At 43.2% G+C, this 21,299-nt stretch overlaps 1 pseudogene; it reads left to right on the top strand.

Moving 5' to 3' along the window:
* Positions 1-9,995: 9,995 nt before the first annotated feature.
* Positions 9,996-14,862, top strand: LOC139573999 (lysophospholipase-like protein 1; annotated as a pseudogene).
* The last annotated feature ends 6,437 nt before the right edge of the window (positions 14,863-21,299 follow it).

Raw genomic sequence — 21,299 nt, 5'->3', positions numbered from 1 at the left:
GGGCTTTAGATAGACTATGACTTTTTAAAGAGACATAAACAGTTGAACAGTAGCTTTTGCATTGAGTTTAGCCAGGGTCGAGCATCTCAAGACAAAGGCATGTGGGGATGTGGCACATTTGTGTAACACCACAATTACATTTTTTTAAATACATTTTGGGGGTTTTCAACCTTTCTCCGCAGAAGAATGAAAGAGGGAGGCGGAAGAATAACAAATAACTTCATATTTTCTTCCCGTGTCTGATTTCGAAGCCAGGTGTGGGGAAGGGCCAAGATGTGGGATGTGACGGGATGTGACACCCCTGGGATGGGACATCAGAATCTAATGATGTGGGAACAGAATGTTTGGGGTGGGGTAGAGGGGAAAGGGAGCAAATTAGATCAGGAGCTGTCCAACTTCTCCTTTCCTGGAGAATATTGGATTTCACATATTACAAATCCTCCTGCATCTCTCCCTATTCTGCCAGTCAGATAAACGACAGTGATTCCAGTGACTCGGTCGGGGCTTATCTGTTTGAAATATTACATTCAATATGGTCTCAGACACAACCAAAATATTACAAGGGTCATTCTAATTTGTGGGGGAGCTCAAATGAGTCATTATACAAGACTGTGTGTTGCATCACTTTCTCTCTGAATTTCTCTCTCTCTCTATTCCATGCCTCTCAAAATTCTTGCTTCCTAGTCATTCTCCATGACAGGTCCTTCAAAACAAAGAGGGAAGATCCATTCCAGAGGGCCTCCTCCATCCAAAATCAACCCAGAGTGGAGCCTGTGCCGTGCAAAATGCTGTGGCGATGCTCTCACTTCGCCCTTTATTTTCCAAAAATACAGTTCGAAGTTGGCAGGACCCCAAACTGTGACCGCTCACAGCTCAGAAAACACTGCTTCCCCTTTTTCCAGTGCAATGGAAACTGGTCTGAAGTCAGGAGAGCTACAGAAGCTCTGTGTTATGGTTAAATCATAGGCCCGGGGAGAGCAGGTGCTTCCCCAATACTCTGGGGAGACGTTGCCCCTGGCCCTGAGCACTGGTCTAGGATCAGCTTTCCCTAGCCCGCGTCTGACCTCAACTACTATGAGCCAATGAACCAAACATTCCCTGGACCAGCGCTTAGAGGCAAATTCTATACCCCAAGTTTTTCCTGCACTGACAGCAGACTTTCACAGAAGGAACACTGTTAGAGAAGGGAGGCTACAGTAATATGACAGGGCCAATGGGGTTGATGAGGTGGAGCTATGGATGCAGTGGTATCTGAGAGAGGATAGAGAGAGTGGATATTCATAGCTCTGATAAAAAGGTAAAGAGAGCATAAAGATTATTATTTCCAAACCCTGCTCTTAAACATCAAAATGGTTGTGTAAACTTCTCAGTAACCGTACACTTTCCCAGTTGACCTTTGTGCTGACATGTATGCTTCTGATTTTCTCGGTAAGGGAGAGAATGGAGAATACATCCATCCACATCAAAGCGAACCCTGAAAATAAAATCACATCGCCCAAAAATTCCTTGGCCTCCCATGCACATTCCTGAAAACCCAATACCGTTGCACCGCTGTAGGTAGGAGGGATTATGGATTGTGTACATAATGAAAATACAGTTACAGATATTTAAAGCAAAACCATCAACAGCTGACTTGCCTGGTTCCAAATGAACATGGGCAGAGGCGGTGGCATTGTTTCTCTGTTAGTTTGCTTGTTAGGAGCCCATTGTGTTTACTTAGGTTTTTTTCTCCGTAGAAATTTATGGTCAGCCATACTTTTATGTTGGCTGAGTTATGTGGCGCTCTCTGGCAGGGATGCAGCAGGGAGCTTTGAAGTGAGGCCATAAAACGCAGTGAGAGAGCAGCCAAGGCAGCACTGTGTATCGTGGGTGGAGGCAGGACACGCAGGTCAATAAAGTCAGTGGCATCGGCACTATACAGGGAGTGAGGGCAGGTCCTGGTCATACAGCACCCTGGAGCCTCTGCCAAGAGGATACTAACCTGTAGTACATCCATGGCACGGATCAAATAGTAGGCACAAATAAATTGTTACTGCAAACAGTTCAGAAGCCTTGGCAGAGCCAATACAGGTAGTTGGTGTATGGAATCCTGTGCAGTAGTACAGTAATAAAACACTGATATCTAGATGACACAAGGCCATAGATATGTATAGTTCCAGAGCTAGGACTCAGGTGATGTAATTCCTATCATGTGTAAGTGTGCTTTGAAGTGGACTGAAGTTTGATTAATATGTGACTGCTGTGTTGTGAGTCCATGTTGAGTCCATTTAAGTTATGAGTGTACTCTGTAAGATCAAACCAATCCCCTTTAGCCTGCCTAACTGGAGAGTGGAGAACAAGTTTCCATTGCTGGCATTTTTCCTTTTGCTAACTAAATTCCCTCTATAAATAAAAAGGCCCTCATGGACCTGAATCACAGAAAGACCTCTGAGTAGGGAGAGTGATGAGTTGTTTAACTCATCTCTACCCTCAACCTGAGTGTGGTGATTATTTTATCATCACTGATCAATGTGAAGAAGCTACCTTTCCACGGCAGCTCTCCAAGGGCTCACCAGTGAGCTCACGTTCAGAGAGAAAAAAGTTTAAAAATGAAAGGCAAAAGAAAAACAGCAGGGTGAAAAATTGCTGCGATCAAAGTGTTCTAACTTCCCAGTCAAACTTTCCAATATGATAAAACCAGAAGCAGGAATAAACAAAATCATGGATTGTCCTCTACGGCTCAACATCTACCATTTTTATTTCACTTAGAAAAATATATATATAGTTATAGGAGAAGACATATAGGAGAAGACAGCATCTGGCATAAAGCTCTGAGGGATTTGGGTACCTAAATGAAGACAGATTAGCTATTTATTGCCCTAAGAAACCTGTTTGTGTGTGTGTGTGTGTGTGTGTGTGGCATGTTTAGTTCTGACTCAGTCTATAACAGCACTGCTGAAAGAATCACAGTTTGATTTATGTCTTCCACAGCTACTGTCGGTGGGCCACCAGAGCCTCTACTGTTTACTGTTTATAACAACCAACCTCTGAGAGCCTGAGAGAGCGCCAGACCCACTGCAATGCTTTACTTACAACCTGACCCCACTCTAAATCTTTCCTTCTCTCTCTTTCTCTCTCTCTTTCTCTCTCCTCTCTCTCTCACTTTCAAACACAAATAGTGAGAGTTTTAACAGATTGTTCTCTCTCTTTTGGACTTGTATGTGCTATTACTATTAGTTATTACTATGAGCCACATGACTTAGACACTTATAGGGTGCATAGGTTGACCTGAGTTAGAATTTGAATGAGCGAGTGCTTGTTTGTGAGGCGGAGGGGTATGAGTGCTAAAATTATCTTTAGAACAAGCAACCTTGTTTGATATTTTTTTCACTGTCTGGTTAAAACCTGCAAACCCTCACAAATATGTTATGACACTGCTGCAACGGGTATCTCACGGAAGCAAGGTAGCACACTTGAACACCAATACGAGCACACCCAGATGCTATCGTAGGCAATAACAAACAGGTGAGGATAGAGCTGGGCAAGGTTAGCACAGGGACATGTTTGTGTGTAAGAATGGCATGCATGAGTACAACACTGACGATAAAGTGTGAGGTGAGATACTTGTCACATAGCACTCAATGCAGGTTAAAGACACAGCCTGGTCTCATAGACTAGACCCAACATAGTAAACATAAATCTGGGACACTAAAATTTGTGTGATAAATTACGTTTGGTATGGTTACATAACTCACAAGGTCACTTAAAGGCAAAGCCAAAAGTAGGATGGTTGGTTCGGGATGGATGGGAAGGCATATAATGTGAATGTCTAGCAACCCAAAGGTTGCGTGTTCAAATCTCATCATGGATAACTTTGGCATTTTAGCTAATTAGAAACTTTGCAATTACTTACTACTTAGCATGTTAGCTAACCCGAACTGTCCCGTTAACGGGATGATATGACAACAGCCAGTGAAAGTGCAGGGCGCCAAATTCAAACAGAAATCTCATAATAAAAATTTCTCTAACATACATGTATCGTATACCATTTTAAAGGTAATCTTGTTGTTAATCCCACCAAAGTGTCCAATTTCAAATAGGCTTTACAGCGAAAGCACCACAAACGATTATGTTAGGTCACCACCAAGTCACAGAAAAATTCAGCCATTTTTCGCACCAAAGAGAGGAGTCACAAAAAGCACAAATAGAGATAAAAGTAATCACTAACCTTTGATGATCTTCATCAGATGACACTCATAGGACTTCATGTTACACAATACATATATATTTTGTTCGATAAAGTTAATATTTATATCCAAAAACCTCAGTTTACATTGGCGCCATGTTCAGAAATGCCTCCAAAATATCCGGAGAAATTGCAGAGAGCCACGTCAAATAACATAAATACTCATCATAAACTTTGATGAATGATACATGTTTTACATAGAATTAAAGATACACTTGTTCTTAATGCAACCGCTATGTCAGATTTCAAAAAAACTTTACGGAAAAAGCAAACCATGCAATAATCTGAGACGGCGCTCAGTAAAAAAGAAAATTATCCGCCATGTTGGATTCAACAGAAATCAAAAATAACATTATAAATATTCCCTTACCTTTGATGATCTTCATCAGAATGCACAGAATGCACTCCCAGGAATCCTAGTTCCACAATAACTGTTTGTTTTGTTCGATAATGTTCATTATTTATGTCCAAGTAGCTACTTTTGTTAGCGCGTTTAGTACACATATCCAAACGCTCGTGCAGGTCCAGCCGAATGTTGGACGAAAACTTCAAAAAGTTATATTACAGGTCGAAGAAACTTGTCAAACTAAGTATAGAATCAATCTTTAGGATGTTGTTATCATAAATATTGAATAACGTTCCAACCGGAGAATTCCTTTGTCTGTAGAGAAGCAATGGAACGCAGGTCGCTATCATGTGAAATGCGTGTGACCAGGACCTGGCTCTCTGCCAGACCACTGACTCAAACAGCTCCCATCCGGCTCAACATCACAGTAGAAGCCTCATTTAAGGTTCTACAGACTGTTGACATCTAGTGGAAGCCGTAGGAAGTGCAAACATATCCATATCCCACTGTGTGTTCAATAGGGGCTGGGTTGAAAATCGACCAACCTCAGATTTCTCACTTCCTGTTTGGATTTCTTCTCAGGTTTTTGCCTGCCATATGAGTTCAGTTATACTCACAGACATCATTCAAACAGTTTTAGAAACTTCAGAGTGTTTTCTATCCAATACTAATAATATGCATATATTAGCAACTGGGACTGAGGAGCAGGCCGTTAACTCTGGGCACCTCTGGGCACCTTTCATCCAAGCTACTCAATACTGCCCCTGCAGCCATAAGAAGTTAACCCTTTGACCTAACTCCTAACTCTAACCTTACCCCCTAGTTTAGCTAACGTTAGCCACCTAGCTAATGTTAGCCATAACAAATTGGAACATATCATACTTTTAGCAAATTTGTAACATATTGTACAAATTGCAATTAGTAACATATTGTACAAATTGCAATTCGGAAATATCATATGAATTGTAATTCATAACATATCATACAAAATAGATGATGGACATCCACAAATGAATACATACCAAACGAAACATAACATATCATACTAATGGGAGTGTCCCAGATTTACATTTACTACAGTACGTTACGTCTACCCCTGAATCCAGGTTGAAAGACAACAGTGAGTTTACTTATCAATCAGCACCATGAATCACTCAGAGGGAATTAATTCCAGCATGCCATCCAAAACATGAGCCATCCAGAACAAGGCCATACTTGGCTTCAATTAAATGTGAAATACATTGTGTTCTTTTGAACAACTCACACACAACCCAAATTAGATTTATTGAATATTTATTTAAACGTAGTGAAGCTACTTAAACCAAGAAATTATCATAAAAACATTTAAAGCACAAATTTGTGCTGCTCACTGATTTATATATATTTTAAGTGTGTTAATGATTGAGTGAATGTGTCATGTTTTTACCCCATATTACCACATACTCATAGATCAACCTCCAAGATACCTGTGCATTCCTTTGTCATGCAGCCATTGTGCCCTGTCAAATAAGGAATAAAAGGACAACAGTGTTACATGTCACAGACACCATGACCCAGACATGTATGCCTAATATCAAGTTTCACATCAACAGCCTATTCTAAAGAGGGGAGCTTCCCATGTAAAACATGTTAGTGAAAGTTTCATGAAATATTTATGGTCTGTTCTATTACACAAAATGGAGGGAATGACCCCTGAGTGGGTTTATAGTTTTGGTATTTGGCACAGCAAGATAGCCACCCACTTTCAAGCTGATCCCTCTGCAACATTATTGGAGGTCAGGGTTGGGACAAAGTTTGTGTGGTCCAAGGCAAGTAAAAATGACCTGAATCTAAGTAAAACAGGCCTATGTTTATAAAAGATAAGACCTTAGAATGTGTTTAAAATGATTTGTAGATCCAGACATTCCATTATTTAATCACTGCACACATGATAGAGCCCACTGAAACACTGGACCAAGCAGTGCTTTATCAGTTTTTGTGGAGCTACGTAAGCTCATACTTTTGTGGCTCTAAATAGCATCAGGGGGAAATTGGTCCTTGACCATTAATTCTGACATGATTAGCCTACATAAGGGAAGTGAAAATGTATTGTAGTAACTTATCAAATGTTGCCTTCATAGCAAAACTAAAATAATGTAGCAAATACCTGTTCGCATTGGAGCATGCGCGCATGCAGCGTACATTCCCTAGTCTTTGTATCATCATCATGATGGAGCAAAGCTTGCAGTCGAACAACCTATCGGGAGTTTAGGTTTTGGTAATCTGCACTGCGTCTATCCAATCACAGATGTCTGTCTGTCTGCTCTGTAGTCTCGCGCGACACTAACAAATCAAATCAAATTTATTAGTCACATACACATGGTTAGCAGATGTTAATGCGAGTGTAGCGAAATGCTTGTGCTTCTAGTTCCGACAATGCAGTAATAACAACAAGTAATCTAACCTAACAATTCCGCAACTACTACCTTATACACGCAAGTGTAAAGGGATAAAGAATATGTACATAAAGATATATGAATGAGTGATGGTACAGACGGCATAGGCAAGGTGCAGTAGATGGTATAGAGTACGGTATATACCTATGAGATGAGTACTGTAGGGTATGTAAACATAAAGTGGCATAGTTTAAAGTGGCTAGTGGTCCATGTATTACATAAGATGGCAAGATGCAGTAGATGATATAGAGTACAGTATATACATATACATAAGAGATGTGTAATGTAGGGTATGTAAACATTATATTAGGTGGCATTGTTTAAAGTGGCTGGTGGTACATTTTTACATAATTTCCATCAATTCCCATTTTTAAGGTGGCTGGAGCTGAGTCAGTTTGTTGGCAGCGGCCGCTAAATGTTAGTGGTGGCTGTTTAACAGTCTGATGGCCTTGAGATAGAAGCTGTTTTTCAGTCTCTCGGTCCCTGCTTGGATGCACCTGTACTGACCTCGCCTTCTGGATGATAGCGGGGTGAACAGGTAGTGGCTTGGGTGGTTGTTGTCCTTGATGATCTTTATGGCCTTCCTGTGACATCGGGTGGTGTAGGTGTCCTGGAGGGCAGGTAGTTTGCCCCGGGTGATGCGTTCTGCCGACCTCACTACCCTCTGGAGAGCCTTACGGTTGTGTGCGGAGCAGTTGCCGTACCAGGCGGTGATACAGCCCGACAGGATGCTCTCGATTGTGCATCTGTAGAAGTTTGTGAGTGCTTTTGGTGACAAGCCGAATTTCTTCAGCCTCCTGAGGTTGAAGAGGCGCTGCTGCGCCTTCTTCACAACGCTGTCTGTGTGGGTGGACCAATTCAGTTTGTCCGTGATGTGTACACCGAGGAACTTAAAACTTTCCACCTTCTCCACTACTGACCCGTCGATGTGGATAGGGGGGAGCTCCCTCTGCTGTTTCCTGAAGTCCACAATCATCTCCTTTGTTTTGTTGACGTTGAGTGTGAGGTTATTTTCCTGACACCACACTCCGAGGGCCCTCACCTCCTCCCTGTAGGCCGTCTCGTCGTTGTTGGTAATCAAGCCTACCACTGTAGTGTCGTCCGCAAACTTGATGATTGAGTTGGAGGCGTGCATGGCCACGCAGTCGTGGGTGAACAGGGAGTACAGGAGAGGGCTCAGAACGCACCCTTGTGGGGCCCCAGTGTTGAGGATCAGCGGGGTGGAGATGTTGTTACCTACCCTCACCACCTGGGGGCGGCCCGTCAGGAAGTCCAGGACCCAGTTGCACAGGGCGGGGTCGAGGCCCAGGGTCTCGAGCTTGATGACGAGTTTGGAGGGTACTATGGTGTTAAATGCTGAGCTGTAGTCGATGAACAGCATTCTCACATAGGTATTCCTCTTGTCCAGATGGGTTAGGGCAGTGTGCAGTGTGGTTGCGATTGCGTCGTCTGTGGACCTATTGGGTCGGTAAGCAAATTGGAGTGGGTCTAGGGTGTCCGGTAGGGTGGAGGTGATATGGTCCTTGACTAGTCTCTCAAAGCACTTCATGATGACGGAAGTGAGTGCTACGGGGCGGTAGTCGTTTAGCTCAGTTACCTTAGCTTTCTTGGGAACAGGAACAATGGTGGCCCTCTTGAAGCATGTGGGAACAGCAGACTGGGCTAAGGATTGATTGAATATGTCCGTAAACACACCAGCCAGCTGGTCTGCGCATGCTCTGAGGACGCGGCTGGGAATGCCGTCTGGGCCTGCAGCCTTGCGAGGGTTAACACGTTTAAATGTTTTACTCACCTAGGCTGCAGTGAAGGAGAGCCCGCAGGTTTTGGTAGTGGGCCGTGTCAGTGGCACTGTATTATCCTCAAAGCGGGCAAAAAAGGTATTTAGCCTGTCTGGGAGCAAGACATCCTGATCCGCGACGGGGCTGCTTTTCTTTTTGTAATCCGTGATAGACTGTAGACCCTGCCACATACCCCTTGTGTCTGAGCTGTTGAATTGCGATTCAATTTTGTCTCTGTACTGGGACTTAGCCTGTTTGATAGCCTTGCGGAGAGAATAGCTACACTGTGTGTATTCGGTCATGTTTCCGGTCACCTTGCCCTGGTTAAAAGCAGTGGTTCGCGCTTTCAGTTTCACGCGAATGCTGCCGTTAATCCACGGTTTCTGGTTTGGGAATGTTTTAATCGTTGCTCTGGGTACGACATCGTCAATGCACTTCCTAATGAACTCGCTCACCGAATCTGCATATTCATCATTGTTGTTGTTGGACGCCGTGCGGAACATATTCCAATCCGCGTGATCAAAGCAGTCTTGAAGCGTGGATTCAGATTGGTCGGACCAGCGTTGAACAGACCTGAGCGCGGGAGCTTGTAGTTTTAATTTCTGTTTGTAGGCTGGAATCAACAAAATGGAGTCGTGGTCAGCTTTTCCGAAAGGAGGGCGGGGGAGGGCCTTATATGCGTCGCGGAAGTTAGTATAACAATGGTCCAGAGTTCTGCCAGCCCTGGTCGGACAATCGATGTGCTGATAGAATTTAGGGAGTTTTGTTTTTAGATTAGCCTTGTTAAAATCCCCAGCTACGATGAATGCAGCCTCAGGGTGTGTGGTTTCCAGTTTACAGAGAGTCAGATAAAGTTCGTTCAGGGCCATCGATGTGTCTGCTTGGGGGGGAATATATACGGCTGTGATTATGACCGAAGTGAATTCCCTTGGTAGATAATGCGGTCTACATTTGATTGTGAGGAGTTCTAGATCAGGTGAACAGAATGACTTTAGTTCCTGAGTGTTGTTATGATGGTCACACCACGTCTCGTTAATCATGAGGCATACCCCCCCGCCCCTCTTCTTACCAGAAAGATGTATGTTTCTGTCTGCGCGATGCGTGAAGAAACCAGCTGGCTGCACCGACTCCGTTAGCGTCTTTTCAGTTAGCCATGTTTCCGTGAAGCAGAGCACGTTGCAATCCCTGATGTCTCTCTCGTAACAGAAGTCATGGCTGCCGTACGGAGCAGCAAACTTCTACATAAGTTTGTTGAATTTCCAACGGGGAAAGACTGCATCAGTCATCTTCTTACACGGCTCAGGTGTTTACATTTTGCAATGCTCTCTATGTTTAGTGACATTTATTCAACAGTAACTACGCTGAACTAGCCTCATAATAACTAGGAGTTTTAGCTAGCTTAGCCTGTAGCATAGCCAGAGTACCTTCAAATGAGATACTGATAGCTTTTGTACTGTGATGGACAGAGAGGACTGTCTTTGAACTTCATAACTATACAAACTATGTGGCTTCAACGCAACTCTGAATTATGATATGGCCTACTGTGGCAAATTAATAATGTAGATAACAGTAGCTACGTAGATAGTTAAATTCAATTGAGTGGTCAGCAGTGGGAAATGTTATTCTAAGGATACTTAATATTTGGCCTTGATCACGAGAAAAAAACAGAATGCTATGTTTTTATCTGATATCTCCGTGATAAAATGAATGTTAAATAAAATAATCTATCAAATATTTAAAAACAAATATAGTAAAATCCTTTTCATCGGAAAAAAATGTGAGCAACTCAACAACAAAAAAATATAATTGTGGCATCACCAATGTTATTCAATATGCGGTTTATGCCAAAAACAGTCAGAAACATGTGAAAGGGATGTTATTGACACCAGGGTTCTGCTCTGTAAGCCTAGTGACTGGTGAGTCAGTTATATTGGCTAACTGTTCACTTCTGCCATGCAGGAGACACTGGACAGGGAGTGCGAGCATGGGTCAAAGAGGTTTCGGTACCAGACCTGGCTTTCCCCCACATCAGAGTGGTATATCCCACAGTCCTAGCCAGGTAAATGCCATATACAGTCCTGCAGTCAAGCTGCTGAAACCCCTCAACACGGGTGGGTATAATTTGTGGAATGTTCCAACAGGAACTGTTCCAAAAACTTTGTAAATAACAAGGTTGCCAACAAACAACGCAAACAAAGTTGTATAGCGGCAGAATAAGATACAGGGTAGGGAGCGGGCTATTTCATTACGTTTTTCACTCATTTATTCCAGAAAAATGTCTGTCCTCACTCTGGTAGCCTAAACATTAAGAATAAGCTACGTGGTGAGTTGATACCTATTCGGCAGCTAGTTAGCTGGCAACCTTGTACTTTCCGAAGTTTTTGAAACAGATTCCTGTTGGAACATTCCACAAATTATACTCACCTCCTCAACACACAGACAAAGCCCTTCAACTGTCATTTTTTAAATAACTTAACTAACCCAGACAAGTAGAACATCTGGGCATGTATTCATAAAGCATCTCAGAGTTGATCTAGGATCAGTTTTGCCTTTTAGATAATAATGATTACGATTATATATCCTAGATCAGCAATGCTATTCTGATGCTTTATGAATATGGGCCCTGAACAGCAATTTAAATAGGCTAAATAGCCTAATACCCTTTTCACACTACCGTGCCAAGATGAATGGACCATGTGAGTAGATCATTTCCCAGACAGTGTGGTTCAGGTCAGCACGATATTGTGGAAAGGGGTAAATCTTCTCATCCTCCCATGTGACCCTCACTGCCCCAACCTTTCCTCGCTACATAACCAAACTTTGAATCTTGTTCTGTTTTCTGTTGACCCCTCAGGCCATACACACCCATGCGGGGGGCTCTGTCCAATGTGTGGTTTGACCGCTATAAAATCTCACAGGACTGTCTGGAGCACTTGGAGTCTATAGACGCCAGGGCCAACTCCCTGGGAGCGGTTATACAGGCGGAGGTCAGGAGTACCCAAACACAGGATGATTATAGGTACTGTCACACACACACACACACACACACACACACACACACACACACACACACACACACACACACACACACACACACACACACACACACACACACACACACACACACACACACACACACACACACACACACACACACACACACACACACACACACACACACACACACACACACACTACTTCTGCTGCTACTAGAGCTGTCTTACTTAGTCTGTTTTATTTCCCTGTCTCTTTCTGGCTGTATGTCAGATTTGGATGTATGCTCTCTCCCTCTCTCCCTCACTCGTTGCCTTCCTCATGACATCCTAACTCCATGACCCTCCTGAATGTGTCTATTATGCACCCCACCACTTGCCCATTTGCTTGATCTCGCTCTCCACACACATCACTCTCTCTCTCTTGGCCTTGGTGTTCTCAACTCCCTCTGTCATGATATAAAATGAAGAATGCAAGTTATCAGGTTTCTTTATCCTTTTATACGCTGCCAATTATGAACCGTAAAGTATTTCTGGAGGGATTCTCAGGTTCTGCAAATCCTTTTTCCCAAATATTTTGGTTATCAGGTTCGCGTGTAAATAACAATGACATAAAACCGCTCAGATCATGTGCCATAAACACTATTTTAGAACCTAGGTAAGAGTTCCCACAGGAAATATGTGGGGGGCCATCACTAGTTTTATGTCTCTGGAAGAGAACAAATGATAGCCGTCCATGAAAGGGGAAACCGATGGGAACATTGGGAAAAGGGTTAACCTACAAGTCCTGAAATATATAAATTTACAGAAATAGTTGTGAGTAGAAAAAAAAGAGCTGAGCGTTTGTGTGAAAGGCCCAGTGTGGAATGCCAGAAAAGCCCCTGAACTCCACTCCAGAGAAAGTGATTGAAAAAACACATGTTCCTGGGAGACTGCTGAAATATTATCTTTCTAAATCATAACAATTTGTCATTAACTATAAATACCCATTGGAGTCACTCGGCATACTGGAGAAACGAAGTGGTCTGTACCCAGAGTCCACTTGCAGGGCTGACGGACTGACAAGCGCCAGATCTTTCCATGGAAAAAAGTTTTTCAAGGAAAATCCACTGCCGCAGGCTTTTGTGTTTATGTTTTTCACTCTTTAAAAAAAGCACGGATTCGTTGGGAAATCTCAGAAAAGAGAAGCTATCACCACAGTCGTGATTTCACACATATAGGCTCACACACACACCAAAAACACACAGCAGCACTGTACCAAACAGCACAGCGGAGGGGTTTAAGAACGAAGGAGACATTAGAATATGAATGTATGGTTGAGGTTTGTTATCGTGAATTGGAATGAGAGATTGAGAGTAAGCAGAAAGACGGTCTCAAAGTACACACTCTTAGAAAAAAGGGTTCTTCAGCTGTCAGCTGTCTTCAGCTGTAGGAGAAGGCTCTGCCTGGTCCCAAAAGTGTTCTACCTAGTACCAAAAAGGCTTCTACAAAGGGTTCTCCTATGGGGACAGCTAAAGAACCCTTTTATGTTCTAGATAACACTTTATTTTTCAAAGAGTGTAGCCGGTGAAGTAAAGAAAGAAACAGAGAATCTCATGGACAAATGTTTTATTCGTTGGGCAAAGCGTGTGAACTCCCCCTTCCCTTCATATCTCCATTCTTCCCTTCCCCCTCTGACAGGATGATGGGTACTTGCACACTTTCCCAGATGTACGCTGTGTGCCCAGATGTACCCAGATGGGTGAGATTAAGGATGGGCTCGTGAACGGATGCCGACTCCTGAGGAGCGAAAAAGCTGATGATGTGGAACTACGGAATGTTTTTTCTTTTCTTTCTCAGTTAAAGGCAGAGCATTTTCCACTTCGGACAGCTTAAACTGCCAGGATGGCTTAAGCTACTGTTACTCATACATAATAATAAATGAATATATTCATTATTATGTTACTACATTATATTATTCCCAATAAGCACAGTTGAAAAATGGTATTTTCCCGTGAAAAGCACTTTGGATACAATATTCAATACACATTTTCAGTGAATACCTGCAGAAAGAGACCTATTGGACCCAGTACAATGACATGTTCTGTTTTGTCTTGTTCCTCGTCCAAAGGGGGTTTCTCTATGGGCGGAGCTATGGCACTCCACCTAGCGTGTCGTTATCACCGTGACGTAGCAGGAGTCTTTGCTCTGTCCAGCTTTCTCAACAAGGACTGTAGTATATCAGGTAAAGGAGGCTCTCACTGGGCATAATGTCTTCAAAACTGTCCAGACAATATTCTAAATCTTGATTAGAGCGCCAAAACACTACAACTATCTAGTAAACTGTCCTTTGGATGACAGATAGTGGTAGAGAAATATTGGTATATTGATATACAGTGTCCCAATTCAAAGATGCTTCATGTCAGTCCCAAGACCTTGCATTTATCTGGAGTTGGCTGCACTTGGTTCTGACAGAGATATTGGGCCTATAGTGTGTGCTAGTAAGCAGTCTAGACGTGTCTGACTGACTTTTCTCCCCCTGCTAGGCTGTGGAGGAGAGGGCAGGGGCGGGGAGCCCCCTCCCAGAGCTGTTCCAGGGCCATGGGACAGGAGACGAGTTGGTGTTCCATATGTGGGGAGAAGAAACTACGGCAGTGCTGAAGAAGGCTGGGATGACGACCACCTTCCACTCGTTCCAAGGCCTCCAGCACCAGCTCTTCCGGCCAGAGATTGAGCTACTGCGCTCCTGGATCCTCATCAAGCTGCTCCCGGACAGTCTAGATGCTAGTGGGAAGTGACCAGTCAGCCCCACACCACTAAACAGACACATTAACCATACGTTATTAACACGTTAATAACACGTTCACACTATTGAGCTGATTTAAACTGAGCCAAACCAAACTGTACTGCGCTGGCCTGGTAAAGCATTGCCCGTAGTTTCTGGAATAAAGCTGGAAAAGCGAGCCAACACGGTTCGGTTGGTATTATAGTGCGAAAAGGATATTAACGTGCTGAGTGGGCTGTGGACCACCTCACAACCTCTGTTGGACACAATATCGTTAAAAAATGTTTTGGTGTCAATAAAAAAAAAAAAAAATTGCTTGGACACTGTCCGTTGTGCTTGCTTAGTGTACTCAACAGCTGTGTAGTTCCCTTCAAAAGAGAACATGTGATAGTTGAGTGTGCTTATAACCACTCCCTCTGCACGAGTACAGTCTCCACTCTTAACACTTCAGCCTCGTCTGTCTGTCTATGATAGGATATGGGAGCATGCTCTGCCTCCACCCCTATAGTCTAACTAACACTAGAGTCAGATTAGTATCGTTGCTGTAGAGAGAACAGGAATTGTTTAGTCAATCTTTCTCTCGCTCGCTCGTTTTTTTTATACACCATTATCGTTTTGTGCTGGGAAATGTGTTGAACATGTGTGGGGACGGAGGGAGCGGAGGTCTGTGCTGTTTGCTCAGTAGTTCTGCTCCGTAGCACACATCGCTTCATTGATGGTTAGTGGGAGGAAGCGGTTAGCTATTCCTCCCTTCTTCTGTCTCGCAGCCTCTCTCTCAGCGTTGTGCTTAAGGTAGTCCGGATGTTGGGCTGCCTTCACTAGTATAGGGCTGCAGGCCAGGGTAAAAACACAGGAAGATCATGAGTGAGCAGTAGTAACACTTAGGTGCCAAACATAATGAGAGTTATGGAAATGATTAACCTTTCTTGTATAGCCCTGGCTATAAATTAAACAACTGTCAACATCAGCGGTCACCTTTTGGAAAAGTTATTGATAAGCATATTTCAGCTTGTTGCACAGCTGTGTATTTCCTCACTGACTAATAGCCTGTACTCATCACTGCCACATATGGGAGCCAATTTGAAAACAAACACACTCACATTCCTTCACCCCTCCCCTTACTGTATGCGCTAAGAGGCCACTTAAGATGGGAGTTAGAGGAAGTGAGATAAGAGTTTTGATAGGAGGAGATGACATTGGTCATTGGATGTCATTAAATAAGACGTTAGTAGTAGCAGCTGCGATGAACATAGTATGTGTGTGGGAGGCAAAAGTTGATTCTGATTACGATATATAACGATTGTTTTTTGGAGGAAGAGTGAAAAAGATACTTTGAATTATGATTTTTGAAATTGTAACCACAAACTTTTAACATTATTTGAATGAGTTTATTATATATTTGTGGTTTACATGATATAGGCTTTAACAAATCAGGAACTTCTTAGACATGAATAAGGTATGAAAAATTATAGCTGCTGAGTTGAACCAGCTACACAATGTAACAGGGTCCCCAACACACACGAACACCAAACCAAAATGTATCTCACTGCAAAAGAAAATCTAAGTTTATTACTTCACATCCGTGCATGCTTTCATTCCAACATATAAACTGTATATCCAAAATGCGTTGACAGTGTTAGCAGCTGTTTTTACAGTAGCAATAAGGCTATTGAAATTCAGTTGGAAGTTGTCCTCGACACCATCCACCATTTAGGAAGCGTTCACCTCCAGCATCTGTTTCATCAACGTGTGTTGTACTCAAATCAAATTTTATTTGTCACATGCGCCGAATACAACAGGTGTAGACCTTACAGTGAAATGCTTACTTAGAAGCCCTTAACCAACGATGCTTTAAATAATAGTAAGTGTTAAGTAAAAAATAGATAAGTAGAAAATAAAATTAAGAAATAATTCAACAGCAGCAGTAAAATAACAAGCAAGGCTATATACAGGGGGTACCGGTACAGAGTCAATGTGCGGGGGCACCGGTTAGTCGAGGTAATTTAGGTAATATGTACATGAGGTAGAGAACTCAACACTGATCAAAGTCTCTGTGCTCCCACTATACTCTCTCCACTCTCTAATCACCCAACAAATCATGTGCAAAGTGTATTTGTCAGTCATGCTCTCTCCCCCTCTTTCTAGCTCTAGGCTTCTATTCTTTCTCTGTCTCTCTCCTTCCACTGGAGAGAATGGAAACGTGAGTATCAGGTGAACTCGGATTAGGCAACAATGTTGAGATCATTCTTAGTGGTTTGGCTGGGATGGGAGGCTGAGAAAGGGAGAAGAGAATGGGGAGGTGGAAGATGGGGGTGCGCTCAGGGCCTCAGCCCATGTCGAGGGGAAGGGAGAGAAAGAAGAGAGGAGAGGTGCGGCCAAAGCAAACAGACTGAGCTCTGAATTTTTCTCTGGCCCTGATCGCTGATTACTTCCAGCTATGTGTGAAAGAATGCTACTGTTGAGCGGCCAGCAGTTCTCATCCCCTACACCAACTGGCGCACACCCCCTCTCTTGTATGCCTCCTTAGCCATCACTCCTTACTCGCTCCCTCCCTCCACGCCCCCGCACTTCCTCTCTTTTTCTACCTCTCTTCCCCTGACCCATGAGAGGCCGGGCTGTAGCCTATTGCCATCCAGGCTTTTTATGATTTAATGGCGGGAATATATGTAGGTAATGAAGGAGGCCATGAGCGATCTACTCTCATGGTGAAATGAGGTGAAGAAACAAGTGTTTGTCAACGGCTCTAAAAATGCTGCATTTTGAAACAAGGAGTATACAGTCTTCACCTTAACAACCCTCTTACACTGTAGAGTCCTCTCAACACTCGTTATCAAATACCCTAATTGTATGACTATAACTCCCGTCACTGTTTCTGAGGCTACTAAAATTCTATCGGATCGTCATGACATATCCACCCTAACTTGTAACTTGCCCCATAACCCTTAGCCGTCCTCACTCCTCTCTCTCTGGCTTTTCTAACTTCTCTTCTCCACCTTCCCTTCCCTTTGCTTTCTTGTTCTATATTTTCCTGAGGTATTCCCCCTTCCTCTCCTCCCCTGCTCCTCCTCTAAAGTGCGTCCCCTGTCGGCTCAGATGATAATCTGCTTCACGGTGCATGTGTCAGGGGGAAGGAATGCTAATCTGGAAGAGTTGTGGACTGCGAAGTCGGGGCTTTTTTGGCTGCCAGTTTCCACTGCGCACTACTTTCCATGTGGACCTGCTCCAGAGTGGCCAGGCTACAGCAGGAGGAATTCCCGGCCGAGGGAGCCGAGGTGTTGAAAGATTCCAGATCACTCATCTGGTCACGCCCCCATACCCCCCCCCCCCCCCCCCCCCCATTTAAGGTCACCACTCAATTGGTCTTGACCATCCTTGGTTGATTTATAACTTGATACTATGGATTCCAATCCATTATTAAATGATTTGTGGACTAGGGATTAGATTACTGTTGTAGCGTCTAATATATTCTTCTAACATTTGTTTAGTACAGTGTGCCAGCCAAATCAATTAGGAAATGTGTGAGCAAGAGTGCCCAAATCTGATTGTAATACTCATTTTATTCCAAGAGCACATTTATTGCAGATGAGGATTTATAAATAGTCTGAATTCAAGAAAAGGGTTTAACTTGAGTTAATGTTACTTTATAGAAAACTGTTTCGACCAGCAAAAATAAGTTTTGAACCGGTTCGACCCCCAGAAAAGTGCTGGTTCCTTTCTGTTCCTTTTTTAACCTGTGAAATAACATTTTTTACATTTATCTCATTAAATTACTTCACCAATCAGTGTGGATAGAGCAGGCAAGCTAGTTGTTTACATACACGATGGACTGACAAGTGTAGCCTATGGCGCAAGATGCGAATGAAATTTTGCAGAGGGTTGAGGAAGAGGTTTGAAGCGCTGGGCATCTTCTTATGACATGCATTATCTGAATTAGGTCCACAGAATTATTCTGCACCTAGGATGAGCGGCTTCTATGGAGACACGTTGAATGTTCTTTGAGCTAGCTAGCTTATGTGTGCAGAGCGGCACTAGAATTAAAAACATGTCTTACCTTTTTGTAGTTAATAAATCCAACTTGAAACATGATAACTAGGCCTATAGTATCCTTAACTAGCATTGAAAAAGTTAATCCATTCTTCTCTAGCTAATAAATAAACTCTCCCTATCTTCTGAACCATGCTTGTGTAACGGATGTGAAATGGCTAGTTTCAATCAGTTACGTCACTTGCTCTGAAACCTAGAAGTAGTGTTGCACCTTGCTCTGCAAGAGCCGCGGCCTTTGTGGAGCGATGGGTAACGACGCTTCGTGGGTGACTGTTGTTGATGTGTGCAGAGGGTCCCTGGTCGAGCCCGGGTATGGGCGAGGGGACGGACTAAAGTTATGCTGTTACATTGATGCTGTTGACCCGGATCACTGGTTGCTGCGGAAAAGGAGGAGGTTGAAAGGGGGGTGAGTGTAACGGATGTGAAATGGCTAGCTAGTTAGCGGGTACGCGCTACTAGCGTTTCAATCAGTTACATCACTTGCTCTGAAACCTAGAAGTAGTGTTGCACCTTGCTCTGCAAGGGCCGCGGCTTTTGTGGAGCATGGGTAACGACACTTCGTGGGTGTCAGTTGTGGATGTGTGCAGAGGGTCCCTGGTTCGCGCCCGTGTCGGGGCGAGGGGACGGTTTAAAGTTATACTGTTACACTTGTAACGTCAGTACAGTAGCCTATGCTTCAGAGGGGGAAGGGGCAGGTAGCCTAAATGCACACACACCGGTTAAGATTTTCAGCTTGCAGGCAGTCACTGGAATACATTTCTGAGTGAGGGCTTTGCATTGGGGCTTTGTTCATTTGTTGCGTTTTTTTGTGTGGCTAGAAAAGTGAATGAAACGTAAAATAATGTTATTAACCGGTTCCCATGATTTTAAAATAACGGTTCTGTTCCGGAACAGTATGGATCACATTCGTTCCCGGTTCCATTTCTGTTCCTAGAAAAATATTATTATTTTTTCAGTTTTTTGGTTCTGTTCCAGTTCGAACCTCTGCTTTATGGGAGCTCTTTACCCCAGAGCTAGTCCCATTGAGCTTTTTAGTTTCAAACGAGAGTTGTCTTTTTATTAGCCTTTATCATGTATTTAACTACACACACTGTGGCTACTTGATGTCCTGCCCTGACCTCTCCCTTTAACTTTTGACCTTTCCTCTTTCTGTGCTTTGAATACATCCTCCGTGCCGTGAGGCAAAACACGGCCATAGGGGAGCGAGGCAGGTCTCATGTAAAAAGTGTTCGCAGCTTTAGCTCTCCTCTGTCTATTGGGTCCTCAGGTCAAAGAGAGGAGAGCTAAAGCTGCGAACACTTTTTACATGAGACCTGCCTCTGGGAGAGGCATTATGCTGTGTCTGTTGTCCCCCCAGAAGAACTGGATCTGGCTTTTACAAGAGGCTGGAGCTGGGCTCTGGACAGATGTCACTGGGGCTGCAGCCAGGGCCGATGGTGATCTCCCCACTCTGAAGAAAGTTAGAGTTAAGTGCAGGTGATTTACACTGAGTATACCAAACATTAGGAACACCTTCCTAATATTCAGTTGGGGGCATGGACTCTACAAGGTGTCAAAAGCGTTTCCCAGGGATGCTGGCCCATCTTGACTCCAATGCTCCTTTGTGTGGTGGACCATTCTTGATATACACGGGAAACTATTGAGCGTGAAAAACCCAGCAGCGTTGCAGTTCTTAAAAAAATATATAATATGTTTATTGTTGACATTCACTATAGTGTTGAATGGGATGGCAAATTTAGAGCACAAAACAAAACATAACTCACATTTACAAAATAAAAATCCTATTAAGTGGTACATATTATAAGAAGACAGCATATAGTCATTACAAGCAGTGTAGTTAAACCAAAAATAAATATTGAGTGGAGTACGGCACAGAGTAGCAGCAGATTATCAACCCAGTTATGAAGGGGGAATAGACCATTTATCCAGTAGCAGCTGTACTTATATTGGAGGTATTGTATCGAATCTTTTCCATTTCATTACATACTCTAAATCCCGTAACCACATTTCAAAGGTAGGTAGTCTCCAATTTCCAAAATTGCAATATAAGCCTTTTCCTGTTTGTTCCCCATCAACTGTACCAAACAGAGCGATCAATTGGTCTGGGGCTATAACTCTATCAAAGGCTTTAGATAAGTAATCAAAAATGATAGCCCAGTAAGCATGTAACTTAGGACATGTCCAAAATAAGTGTGTCAAAGTCCCCTCATCCTGATTGCACCTCTCACACAGTGGTGAGGTGTCTGGGAATATTTTATGCAGTTTAACCTTTGAGTAATATAACCTGTGCATGACCTTTAAGGAACAAGGTTTTTTATTTATTTATTTATTTCACCTTTATTTAACCAGGTAGGCCAGTTGAGAACAAGTTCTCATTTACAACTGCAACCTGGCCAAGATAAAGCAAAGCAGTGCGACAAAAACAAAAACAACACAGAGTTACACATGGGATAAACAAACGTACAGTCAATAGCACAATAGAAAAATCTGTATACAGTGTGTGCAAATAAAGTAAGGAGGTAAGGCAATAAATAGGCAGATAGTGGCTAAGTAAATACAATTTAGCAATTTACACTGGAGTGATATATGTGCAGATGAGAATGTGCAAATAGAAATACTGGTGTGCAAAAGAGCAGAAAAACAAAAACGAATATGGGGATGAGGTAGGTAGTTGGTTGGATGGATGGGCTATTTACAGATGGGCTGTGAACAGC

This window comes from Salvelinus alpinus, chromosome 4, assembly GCF_045679555.1.
Source record: "Salvelinus alpinus chromosome 4, SLU_Salpinus.1, whole genome shotgun sequence".
Taxonomy (NCBI): Eukaryota; Metazoa; Chordata; class Actinopteri; order Salmoniformes; family Salmonidae; genus Salvelinus; species Salvelinus alpinus.
The sequence above is the reverse complement of the archived record's forward strand: the minus strand, read 5'-3'. Positions and strand labels throughout refer to the sequence as shown.